The 13,943-nt window shown below is 27.5% G+C and overlaps 1 protein-coding gene and 1 long non-coding RNA gene across 4 annotated transcripts in view; one reads left to right on the top strand and one right to left on the bottom strand.

Moving 5' to 3' along the window:
• LOC142319837 (nucleolar pre-ribosomal-associated protein 1) overlaps window positions 1-13,943 on the top strand; it is a 246,924-nt gene that overhangs the window by 166,418 nt on the left and 66,563 nt on the right. The window lies entirely within an intron of this gene.
• LOC142319871 (uncharacterized) overlaps window positions 1-13,943 on the bottom strand; it is a 34,901-nt gene that overhangs the window by 20,700 nt on the left and 258 nt on the right. Inside the window, exon 2 of the long non-coding RNA XR_012755282.1 lies at window positions 12,261-12,307. This is a non-coding gene — a long non-coding RNA (uncharacterized LOC142319871). The remainder of the gene's footprint in view (window positions 1-12,260; window positions 12,308-13,943) is intronic.

Raw genomic sequence — 13,943 nt, 5'->3', positions numbered from 1 at the left:
ATTATTATATTGTGCTGTATTAGAATGCAAACAAACTTGATTTGCATTTTTTAAATGTTGTTTTTAAGCAATTACATGGATAGAGATATTAATTGTAATTAAGTATAAAAACTAAACTTAAAATAAATAAATACATGTCACAAAATAAATTTTAATAGTTAAAATAAATTAAATTGAATAGATTGGCTAGTCCAAGTGGATATTAAACTATTAAATTATCTTTACTATATTTAATGATTAACCCTTTTCTTTCAGCTTAGACTGTCCAAAGCAATATTGCACCATTTTTATAACAATTATTATTGGCTTAGTTTCATATTATGTGTATTTTATTAAGCAATTCTGTCATCATTTTTATTATACCTTACTGAATTTTTAAGAACGGGACATATGAAACTGAAATTGAAGATAGCATTTAATTTTGATATTACATCATGATTTGGGGTATTATCTATTATTACTAAATTGAAATTTTCTTAGGGTAATGTATTTTTTAATATGATTAAACAAGTTTAAGTTTGGTGTTAAAACATTGAGTATGATTTTTTTTTTTTTTTGTTTGAGTTCATTTAATGGCATATTTAATAACTTTGGCTCTGATTAACTGCAGTTGGGTTTATGGCTTGTCTTAGAAGTTATTCATTATATGTATTTTGTCTGCTTGTCTATCTGTTATGTTTTAACTATGAAGCATTATTCATCTATTAGATAAACTTTCACCACTGGAGTACTTGATTATCTTAAAGGTAGACTAAAATAAAATATATAATTTTAAAAATAATGGTGGGGATAATGCTGTGTTTGAAAAAAAAATGGGTTTTTACTGTTTTCTTGAATGTTTGGTTTTATTTCAAAAATATTATAAAACTAATCTAAAAGCTGCAAAACTCTCAACAACTGTAATTTAAATATTTTTAAAAATCTCTCTACTTATGAAACATGCATTTCTGACCATTTCTCTGCTTATGTAACTATGTGTAAAAAGCTTGGTTGTAGAAAAAATTAAAGTTCTTGCAGTTTAAATTAACTTTTGCTGAAACATTTTTCAACTTAAAAAAAAGTAGGAATGGTTTCTCCCATTTTCGCAATATCTTGAAGTTTATCATTAATACTGTAGTTGTTAAAGTTAACAAATATTAAAACATTTACATATATATATATATATATATATATATATATATATATATATAGTTTATATATTTATTAGTTTTCCATCCAAATCTATAAAAATGTAATTCCAATGTAAGATTTTCTACAGTGCAAAGAAATAATGTTATTAATAACAGTAATAGGCATTTTTACAGTTATTTTTAGTCACAGATAACATCAGCCTCTTATAACCCTTTCTGTTGTAAGTCATTTTTGAACAAGTGTAATAGGCACCTACTAATCTTTTGGAATAAAAATTGATGTATATGATACATCCAGTTAAAGGTTTTTTTTGAAACTACGCTGTTTGTGTGGATAATCATGAAATAAAATATATATAAGAACAATTTTCATTTTTTTTCTTTCATGTAAATAAAATGTTTCACCTATACCAGAAATAAAACTTTTGACTCAGGACTCAGAACTTGTTTAAATATTGTTTTATTTGGTAGAAACAGTTGCAATTATTACTCACAAAAAATTTCATTTGCATGCTTAGTTGCAATTGAGAAGAGTGAAGTAGTGTCCTTGATTGAATATGACATTTGCCATTGTCATCTTATCTTCATACCCTTTCAAATTCTAGAATGCTTCTGTTGTACACATTTTAGATATTGTGGAACCATCACATTTAATGACAGAAAACATCTTATCCAGGTTACAATGTATTTGTAAGCAATACTTAATTTTATAGTAGTGTGTTGATCAGATATTCAGATATGAACTTATAGAAATCTCTTTATTTATATCAAAAAATTGTTTATATGTAATTGTTATTTTAGGAATGAGTCTTACCTATGAATCAGGTTAAGTTAGTGATAAAGCAAAAGTTTTTTAATCGTAGGTTTGCATGTTCATATCTGACCTAGACAATTAAACATTTTTAACTGAATGATATTTCTCAGCCAACCTAGCTGTAATAAATATCCTATCTTCAGTATTGGGGAAATTAAAGATTACCATGGCCTCACTTTATAGGCCTAGTTCTCTATATGATAATCTTTAACTTTATTATTGATTTTTTTAAATTATAAAATCAATTAAAATTTTTATTTATTTTTTTTTTTTTGTTCTACATGTTTTATTATTTTAAGGATTAGAGGAGATTTTTTTCTACATTAGGTGAACTGTGCTCATGCTTATGATCTAAGTATAATAATTATTGGTGCTAATTATGATTATGTCATTTCAAAACAATTATAGTAACAGATTTTATTTTACAATGATGTTTAATTTCTTTATCATTGTTATATTATACAATTTTCTATACAGTACTTTCAAAATATAGTTATATTAAAATTAATATTAAAAAAAGTTTTAAATAACATGCAGTGTCTTCATTCTATGCAGAAAGTCAAGTACATAAGAAATCATAAGCTAATTAAATTATTTACTGTTTATTAACCTTTTTAACTGTTTATATAAAAAAGGTTTTTATATAAACAAAAACTGTTTTTATAATTAAAAAGGTTTTTTTTTCAAATTACTTGATATTTGTTTGTGAACGAAATTCTGAGTATAAATGATTATTATTGTAAATTAAATTTTTTTACAACATTTACTTGTGATAAACATTGTGCAGTAATTTGTGAAAAATTATTACTTTTAAGTGTGCAGTTTTATTTTATACTGAAAGAAAAAAAGATATATGTATTATCTGAAAGAAATCAGTGTTGATTTTGTGGAATAACAGTTGTCAAAGTTAGATTCGATTAGGTTGTTGAATAAATGTGTGTTGTTGATGGTAGCTAGTTTTAGTAGTAACTGTTTGTTGTGTTTGATTTTCATGCCCTTTTATACTACTACCTGTTTTTTAAGTTGTAGTTCTTAGTTGCCTAGCATTTATTGATTGTTTTCCTTTAAAAGCTTGGCTTGGTTACTACTAAATAATCTTTGAATCACACGTAGTCACTATGTAACAGGAAACTCTTAAGTAGTTTAATATTTAGATTTTTTTGTTGTTTTTTATCACTTCCTGTTATTCAGGAAAAGTTGAAAAATTAACGTGTGTAATGCATTTTTAAAAACTGGCATTAGAGTCTGAGAAAGTTGTTGGAATATGAATAAAGGTTAAAATTTAACTTGCTTGCATACTTCTGTTCTTAGTTTATTTACTTATTCTCTCTTGAAAAACAGTTCTTATTGATTAATACCATTAAACACCACAAAAAAAATATATCCCCTCTTTTTAGGTTTAGGTTAAAAATTATTTTCACTCTGATGTAACTTGTTTTAGAGAAAAGGAATTCAAATAGATAAGTTGAAGCAGTCAAAGTTATGAATTCAATTTTTAGGTGGGGTTATTAGTTTTCTAAAGGTTTGGAAACTTCCTAAAAATTCAGTTTGATAGATTAAAACAATAAGAAGTTAGGTAAATTTATAATAATAAATTTTTAGGATGGAAGGTGCTTTTTTATGAAATTAAAAGAAAATATTCAGAGGTGGTATTTCTGATGATTTTTTTTTTATGATTGTAAAAAACATGCATGGGTTAAATCTTCTTGAATCTGTTACCCTCAAGTCATAGCATCTCCTAAATAACTTGATAAATAGATCTTTATTCTGATCTGAAGATAAAAGTAGATATTTAGATCATGTCAGTATAAGATAAATTATAAATATAGAAACAGATTATAAGATAAAGATTAGATGTGTTTAAATCCATATTACTTATTTTAATACAAACACATGGAATAATAATGTAAGGTAAATACATTAAATTAAAAATATTACTACAAAATAGTTCACAATTCAGAAGCCGCTGTTGAAAATTATTTTGAGCACATATTTATGTTCACATTGAATGGGATGAGATGAATTGTGTTTTTTCTTTAATCAGTATTGTTAAAAGTATATCAACAAAATAATATTGTTTCCATAAAAGAGAATTACATACTTATGTTTCATTGTTTTAAGTTTAAAAAAAAGGAAAATTAGTTTTTTAATTTAAGAGTAGAAACTGATGGAAGCCATTTTGAAATGGAATTAAAAGATTCCATTTTGAAATGGAATTAAAAGATTAATTTTTAATGAAACAAAATGTCTTGTTGCTGGTTCAAAGGGAGAGGACTAAATGTCAAGGGAAATATCTTTAAGGCATATTATAAATTATATCTTGGGTTATGTTAGGAATCTGGCTGATAGTTACTTTCAAGCAAGAAGTCGATGCAAATATTATTCACTTACAGTAGATGGAAGAATTGCTATTAAAAGATGAAATTCATTATATTTATCAGCAAGTGTATAGAAAGCAAAAAAGTACAGTATACACAATAGTATAATTAAAATTTTCCTGTTGTGTAGTTTAGAATGTGGGAGCTTAGGAAGAGAGATGAAGAATAATTATTAGTTGTAGAGGTGGCTTCGCTCTGCAGAAATTGTAGACTCTTTAGGCTTCTTGCAAAAGAAATGAAGAAATAAAGAGAAGAATCATGGGAAAAATGCAGTAATTGATTATTTGAAAAAAGAGATGGCTACAGTGGTATGGACGTGGGAGAATGGAGGAATGTAGATTGCATAGAAAGATATTTAAACGAACTCCACAAGAAAAAAGAAGTTGGAGATGACCTTCAAGGTGGTGGGTATCTGGAATGATGAAGGCAATGGAGTGAAGGAATCTGGATGATAGTGCTTGGTAGGACAGAAGAAGCTGATGATCACATGTATGAGACAGTATGTATAGCTGTAAAATAAAATCTCCCAATACAAAATACCAATACAACAGTTAGGTTACAAATATATTTTTATTTGTTTACATGCTACTTTGCTATGGCTAGTTTCTGTATTGTAAAATTTACTAAAGAGGTTAACATAAATAATTTAAAAAAAACATAAAAGATACCATAAAATTTATTACAGTAAATGAACGATGGAACTGTGAAAGATATGATAAAGTAATTAATAATTTGTAAAGAATAGTATTACAGAATTAATTGTAGTGATGTTATATGTTTAATAATATAAACATTATGAAATAAATGTATTCCAAGATAAAGGTACTGAATAAATTAATATATTGGAAAATGAAATCAGATATACTTAGCTAAATTTAAATGCTGTAATGAAATTAGTTTGATCCTGCATCAACTAATATAGAATATGCCATTTGTTGATCTTTACAGACAATATAGGTTGGGTTGAAAAAATATAAACAATTCAATTATTATAGATATACATTAGTAGTCCTTCATAATTTTATTTTATGATTTTTAAAATAGCCAAATTTTATTTTTTGAGTTGTTGTCAAAATAGTAGGTTGTACTTTAATAAACAAAATAAAATCAATAAAACAGATGTATTTAGTTAGTAATTTCCATCAGATACTATTGTGTAAGTTTTGAAGTGTGATATTTAAAATCTTTGTTTCTTTGACTCTCCTTGAGGTTTCTTTTTTTTGTGTGTTGCCTTCTTAAAAGTTGATTATTTAGTCTTTTTCTGATTTAAAATTATTATTTTCATTTCCAGATATCAAATTTATTTTTCCATCTGTTAGTCAGAAACTTTGGAAATAGTTTATTTGTATAAGTACTAATATCTGCTTACATCATTACCATATAAATTTTATTCTTTAATCACTTTGGTAGCTTTCTATTATTACATAATATACTTTAAATGTTCTTACAGTTATTTACACTTTTTGAATCTTAATCTTCATACTCACGTCAACATCATGTTGTAAAATTGATCTTTGATATTTGATTTATTGACTATAATTATTCTGTCCAGTTGATTAAATGATCTATTTTTGAATTTTGTCATTGCCCTGCTTATCAATCTTCCTCCATTTTCCAGCCCTTCTCTCCACTTCTCATGTGGTATTTATATTTCTTCTTTGTTTCTGCAAGAATGTCACCTGTAAATGTTTTCTGCCATGGTGCATCCTTTCTGATAATTTGTATTATCATGTATATCACAAGACTCAAGGTTGGATTCAAGGCTGAGCCTTGAAGGATTTTGATAATGATATAATCATTCCGATTCAAAGTAGAAGTAGATGGTTATAGTTATATTTTGTTTTTGCAATAATATATTGGATGTCTAAAGGGTTCATTGATAGTACTGTAATTAAGTTGTTTTTATTTTAATAAGAGTTAAAAACAAATCATTACATTATCTTTAAAAAAAAGGTCTCATCAATCTTGAAGTTATTTTTGAAGTATAATAGTTGTGTTTATGTATTAAAAGAGAATTAACTGCCTTTAGAAATTAATGGTAATTAATTGATTAATGGTAATTAGAAGCCTAACTGTAACTGTGTTTAATTCTAAACACTTAGAAGTTATTTAAAGAATTAATAAACTGTAAATAAAATAATAAATCATAGGAAATAAAGAAAAAGAAAATTCAATGTTCAATGTAGACAGAGTTACAGAATCCATTGATATTTTAGTTTCTTAATAGAAGAAGCAGTAAAAATATTTTTTAGATGTTATTAACATCTAAAAATTGAAATTGAATTGGAAAAAATTGATACGTTAGGATTCATTTTATGTAAATAATACGATTCTTTTTGTTGAAACAAAAAAGGACTTAGAAGTAACAATTATAGATTCAATTTTAGAAGAAATACTCAGATTAATATTCAGATAAATAAGAGTAATCTTCATATCTGTTTTTATGCCATATCTGTTTTATATATCTGATAGCATAAAGTTACTGTAGAAATTTTAGTAAGAATGGATTAAGGTTAACAACTGCTGAAATGAGGTACCTCAAAAGGGTGGTGCAAAGAACTTAACAAGAGAGATTAGAAATACCACAACAATTAGATAACTAAATTAAAGACAGGAAACTGTGATGCAGGTGGTTTATAAAAAGGTATTGGATTGGTTAAGCCAGGTCATGAGATGAATGAAAATAGGAAATTAATAGTGATAAAATAAGGCACAAAAGACCATATTGATAGAATAATGGATAAGAAGGATTTTCCCTACCTTGCAGTAGGGAAAAGTAATAGCAAGGGACTGAAAAGTGCCTAAGAAATGGTTAGAAGGTTCCAACTCTTAATTGTAAGAATGATAAAGAAATGACTGACTTATAAAATTAACTTCTTTATGAATTCTGTGTGCCCAGTTTAATTTTTAAAAACAAATGTTTCGGCATGGTGTAATATTTTTTCAGAGATTGGATAATGCATTTTCTGAAAATGATACATTATTTATCTATAAACATCTTGTATTATAACCAGTTTAATGTAGAGCAGACATGTAGATTGATAACAATAACTGAAATGTTGAAAAGTAATTTATGATAGAAATCTTGCCATTTACTGATTTACATTAAGTCCAGATAATCCAGTTTTGCCTATATGATTAGTTAAATATTAAAAAAATAGAACATAAAGTCTGCTTGTAATTATAGATTTTGTAAGAGAAATGATAAAATCTCAATATTGATTTACTAATAAACTGAGAATATAGACTGGACAAATCAGTAGAGATGTCACGCTGCTAATATTAAATGTCAAAAAATATATTTGTATGATGGCACAGCATTTTATGGTAATAAAATATAGCCAATAGGAAACTAACCAGATCTCCGTGGCAGAGTGATGGTAGTGCCTTGGCCTTTCATCCGGATGTCTGAAGCATCCTAGTTAAGCCTAGTTGAAGCCTAGTTAAGCATGGCATTTTTCATAGCTACAAAAATTTCCATTTCATATTTCCATGCACAAGCTTCTAAGTTTATATGGTGAATTAATCATAAAATATATATATTATAAAGACAAAGAATGTGTTTTTCAAAACTAGATTGGTTGGTAGGATTCAAAATAAAGTAATTTTAAGGTGAATTGGAGAAGAGTAAAGTTTGTTTGTGATAAGATCTTGTATCTTGTTGAAGATTAGAATATTAAATCATATATTATTAAAAAATGTAAGACCTTTGTTGGAGAAAAGGATAAGCCCGAAACTGATACAAATAAAATTAAAATTTTCTACAATCTACATAATCATTGTTATTTATGTTATCATAAATTCCTATTGTTATATTAAAGAAAGTTCATGAATTTTTTTAATATTAGGACATCAGTGTAAAAAATAGAGCCAATACAAATTTTACTGCCTCTGTAATCAAGATTACATTTTTTTTTGTCTTCAGTCATTTGACTGGTTTGATGCAGCTCTCCAGGATTCCCTATCTAGTGCCAGTTGTTTAATTTCAGTATATCCCTACATCCTACATCCCTAACAATTTGTTTTACATATTCCAAACGTTGCCTGCCTGCACAATTTTTTCCATCTACATGTCCCTCCAACATTAAAGCGACTATTCCAGAGTGCCTTAATATGTGCCCTGTAAGTCTGTCTCTTCTTTTAACTATATTTTTCCAAGTGCTTCTTTATTCATCAATTTGCCACAACACCTCTTTATTTGTCACTTTATCCACCCATCTGATTTTTAACATTCTCCTACAGCATCACATTTCAAAAGCTTCTAATCTTTTCTTCCCAGGTTCTTCGATCTTCCAGATTTCACTTCCATATAAAGCTATACTTCATACACATACTTTCAAAAATGTTTTTCTGATGTTTAAATTAATTTTTGATGTAAACAAATTATATTTCTTACTGAAGGCTCATTTCGCTTGTGCTATTCGGCATTTTATATCGTTCCTGCGTCGTCCATGTTTAGTAATTCTACTTCCCAAATAATAAAATTCTTCTACCTCTGTAACCATATCTTTTTCTATTTTATATTCAGTTGTTCATCTATATTATTTCTACAATATTTCATTACTTTTGTTTTGTTTATTTTCATGCGGTAGTTCATGCATATGACTTCATCCATGCCATTTATTGTTTCTTCAAAATCTTTTTTACTCAGCTAGAATTACTATATCATCAGCAAATTGTACTATCTTTATCTTTTCACCTTGCACTGTTACTCTGGATCTAAACTGTTCTTTAACATCATTAACAGCTACTTCTATGTAGGATTAAAAAGTAACATGGATAGGGAACATCCTTGTTGGACTCCCTTTTTTATTACAGCTTCTTTCTTGTGTTCTTTGATTATTACTGTTGCAGTTTGGTTCCTGTAAATGTTAGCAATTGTTCTTCTATCTCTGTACTTGAACCCTAATTTTTTTTTTAAATGCTGAACATTTTATTCCAGTCCACATTATCAAATACCTTTTCTAAGTCTATAAATGCCAGGTATGTTGATTTCTTTTTCTTTAATCTTCCTTTTACTATTAATCTGATGCTAAAATTGCTTCCCTTGTCCCTATACTTTTCCTGAAACCAAATTGGTCTTCTCCTAACACTTCTTCCACTCTCCTCTCAATTCTTCTGTACAGAATTGTGGTTGAGATTCTTGATACATGAGTAGTTAAGTTAATTGTTCTGCATTCTTCTCATTTATCCGCTCCTGCTTTCTTTGATATGACAATAACACTCTTTTTGAAGTCTGACTGAACTTTTTCATAAATATTACACACCAGTTAGTGTAATTTATCTTTTCTTTTTCTATTTTGCCTCCTGAAACGTCATCATGATTACTTCAGAGGATGATATATATGAGTGTAAATGAAGTGTAGTTTTGTACAGTCTCAGGTCGACCATTTCTGAGATGTGTGGTTTATTGAAACCCAACTAGCAAAGAAGTATAATATTTGTATAATCTATCGCTTCCTTACCTGCACTGCACAGCAATTCTGCAGGTATTCCGTCTATCCCTGGAGCCTTTCTGCCATTCAAATCTTTTAATGCTCTCTTAAATTCAGATCTTAGTATTGTTCTCCCTTTTCATCCTCTTTGACTTCCTGTTCTTTCTCTATAACACCAGTTTCTGATTCATTTCCTCCATATAACTCTTCAATATATTCCACCCACCCATCAGCCTTTTCTTTTGTATTATAAATCGATGTATCTTACTTGTTTAACACATTGTAAGATTTTAATTTATGTGCCACAAAATTCTCCTTAACTTTCCTGTTTGCTTTGTTTATTTTACCAATGATCATTTCTCTTTCCACTTCGGAAAACTTTTCTTTAATCCACTCTTCTTTTGCTAATTTGCGCTTCCTGTTTAGTATTTCTTAATTGGCAATAGTTCCTTTTACCTTCTACATCACTAGCATTCTTATAATTTCTATATTCATCCATCAGCTGCAATATATCCTCCAATACCCAAGGTTTTCTACCAGTTCCCATTCTTCTATATTTTCTACCTTCCCTTTTTTACTCAGACCTCTTGCAATGTCCTTCTGAAAATTTTTCTTTACCTCTTCTTCCTCAAGCTTCGCTAAATTCCATCGATTCATCTGATACCTTTTCTTCATATTTTTAAACCCCAATCTACATTTCATTATCACTAAATTATTGTTGCTATCAATGTCTGCTCCTGAATAAGCTTTGCAGTCGACAAGTTGATTTTTATATCTTTGTTTAACCACAAGATATAATATCTCTGATACCTTTCAGTATCACCTGGCTTTTTCCATGTGTATATTCTTCTGTTATGACTTTTAAACTGGGTGTTGGCAATTACTAAATTATACTTCGTGCAAAACTGAATAAGTCGGTTCCTTCTTTCATTCTTTTTTCCTAGCCTGTATTCACCCACAATATTAACTTCCTTGCCTTTTCCAATGCTTGCATACCAATCTTCATCTATTATTAAATTTTCATCCCTTTTTTTGTGTTTAACTGCTTTGTCAATTTTGTTCGTATACACACTGTACCTCATCATCATTATGGGCAATTGTAGGCATATAGACGTTAACAGTCATCAGCTTAGGTTTTGATTTTATCCTATTACAATGATTCTATCTCTATACATTTTGAAATGCTCTGCTCTCTTCCTTGTCTTCTTGTTCATTACAAAACCTACTCCTGCCTGCCCTTTATTTGACGCTGAGTTAATTATTCTAAAATCACCTGACCAATAGTAGTTTTCCTCTTCCCACCGAACCTCACTAATTCCTACTACATCAACATTTAACCTATCCATTTCCCTCTTTAAATTTTCTAACTTACCAACCTATTATAGACTTCTAACATTCCACACCAACTTGTAGAATGTTACTTTTTAATTTTCTGGTAACTCCTTCCTTAGTAGTCCCCACCCGGAGATCCGAACAGGGAACTAGTTTACCACCGGAATATTTTACCAAGTAAGGCGCCTCTATCTTTGTTATATGAAAATGCAGAGAGCTACATTCTCTTGGAAAAAAATACAGTTATAGTTTTCCATCGCTTTTAGCTGTGCAGAACTCAGAAGATTAAGTGATGTTGATATGGCTGTTTAAGTCCTCCTGACCTATGTCCTTAACAACTACTGAAAGAGTTGCTGCTCTTTCAGGAATCATTCCTTAGTCTGGCTCTTAATCTATTCGATATGGTTGAACCTTCGATCCAGCTACTCTGTATCACTGAGCACTCAAGCAAGCTCTCTCACCATCGTCAAGGTCTCATGATTCATAGAGAGAGTAAGATTACACACAGATCAATATTACCTCTATAATCAAGATTACATAAATAAATTTATGTAATAAATTGTGGAAGCCCTGAGATTGCTAGATGTATATGATGCAATATGTCCATATTGCATATTATGTTCATATTAAAAAATTAATTTAACACCACATTTAGAATTAAGTCTTTTCTTTCAAAAATAACATATTATTGGCTGTTAAATGTAATTTACTCTACTTCAGTTTAGTTTGATGTAAGTTAAGTGATCTTAACTAACTCCTATTGACTAGAATTAGATTATTCAATTAAGTATATAGCTTGATTTAACCTAAAGGTTTTTTCTACAGATTTGTTGTAATGCAAAAATATTTTTTTATATAATTTAATGGTAACTTTAAATTATTTTTGAAAGTCTCATTATTTTATCATTTATACTGTTTTCAATTGTATTTTTATTTTTAATGATTTTGTTTCATTTTTGAATAAATAATGTTTATAGAGTTAGAAAGATCAAAAGAGTAAAAAAGAAAGTTAAGAAAAATCAAGAGTTAAATTAAAATTAACTGCTGTTTTAAAATTAGCCGCGTAATTTTGAATACAAACAATTTACTATTTAATTAATTAAATTAAATTAAAAGTATATTTTGGTTTAGAATTTTGTATTTCAGAATTAATCTGGAAAATATTAATTACCAGTTAAATGATTGGATCTTCAATTATATGCTGGGCTTGTTTTTTTCCTAAACAAAAGAAAACATTTTAATAGTAATAAACTTGGTAATCTGGTACATACTATTAAAAAGGGCTTAAGAATTTGTTATTTTTTTCATTAAATTACTTATTTTAGCTTGTTTTCCTTTAATTTATGATATGCATATACATTAGTAATTATCATGATCACTTAAGTTATAATATTTTATGATAGAGGCTACCTTTAGTCAAAACATTAAATGTAATAGGTGTCAAGTATGAAGTTGTTGATATGGAGATTAGATAAATTTCTTCAGACCTAACATTTGTCACCATTGTTTACACTTGCTTCAAGATTATCTGGTACCAGGTGTAGTCACTTATTAAATGCATAATTATTGTTAGATTAAAAATGTTATTTTCTTATAAATATGAATTTTTAAATCTTTTAATTTTCAATGTTGTGTATAACACACACACAAACTCACTCACTCACACTCACAAACAAACAATACCAAATAATTATTAAATGTTTACAGAACATTTTGTTGTTCATGGTGTTTGGCCAGGGTTACTATTAGTAGTTTTTCATTTTAAAAACAATATAACTGAGTAAGTATCTAAACCAGTGAATTTCACTGACGTATGATTTTTAGAATTTTTGACAAGTGTTATACAAGATAGTTAGGAAAATTTACCATCTTTCTTGCCTCTTACTTACATTTAAAAGAAGGAAAAATTATACACACTGTATGTGTTTTTAATAAAATAATGTTCATTGTAGTCTGTGCCTCATGAGCTCATATTGTACACAATTTGTTAAGATTTTAAAAAAATTGTTTCATCTTGTTTTACACATACGTGTCACCTCAAAAAAAGTTTGAATAATCAAAATTGTTTTCTCTTTCTTGTACATTTATTGTTTCACTTATTTGACATCAAGTCTTCAAATCTTTTAACAAGTGTTATTTTAAAATTCAAAAGGTATTCTAGTTTGATAAAATATATATAAATGTAATGATGGTTTCCATTTTGTATGGCATTTATATATTATTATTATTATAGTAATTAATATTGTGCTGAAAAATTATTGTAATTTTAAAACGACTGATTAAAATTAGTTTCTAGTTTAATTTCATTTAGAATATTAAGTTTGATTTATAAGAAAAGGTTTCCTTAATTCTACTCTTATGAATTATGATAACTTCAAAGTTTTTGTAATGTTTTTTCTTACAGCACTTTCAGGTAATGAATGTTATTTTGATGAGGGAGCAAGTAATAAATTTGTTATTATAGGTTATGTCCACTGTCATCTTATAGTTCAGTTTTCTGAAATCTTTTTAAATTTTAAAAATAATAATATATTTAAACTGGAATTATTTTTTAAAATATATACATCTTAAATTTGTTTATTTTTCAATTGTATTCTATTTACTGTCTTTATTATTAATTTTTAAAACATTAAATGAATTTAATTGGAAAAAGAATCTTTTGATGTTATATTGCAATCAGTTAATTATTTTAAATTTTTTTCTATCTTACAAATTTTTAGTAAAGTAATTTTTTTGTTTTTAATTGTCCATATTTGTTTTATGTGTGGAATTAAATATAAGATTTGACAGCTTGTTTGTATTGTTATTGCGTTTTGTTTTTGTATATGTGTTTGTTAATTCATTTGTCAAGTTT

The sequence above is a fragment of the Lycorma delicatula genome, chromosome 1, assembly GCF_047948215.1.
Source record: "Lycorma delicatula isolate Av1 chromosome 1, ASM4794821v1, whole genome shotgun sequence".
Taxonomy (NCBI): domain Eukaryota; kingdom Metazoa; phylum Arthropoda; class Insecta; order Hemiptera; family Fulgoridae; genus Lycorma; species Lycorma delicatula.
Note: the sequence above shows the minus strand (reverse complement) of the source record. Positions and strands in the feature narration are given on the sequence as shown.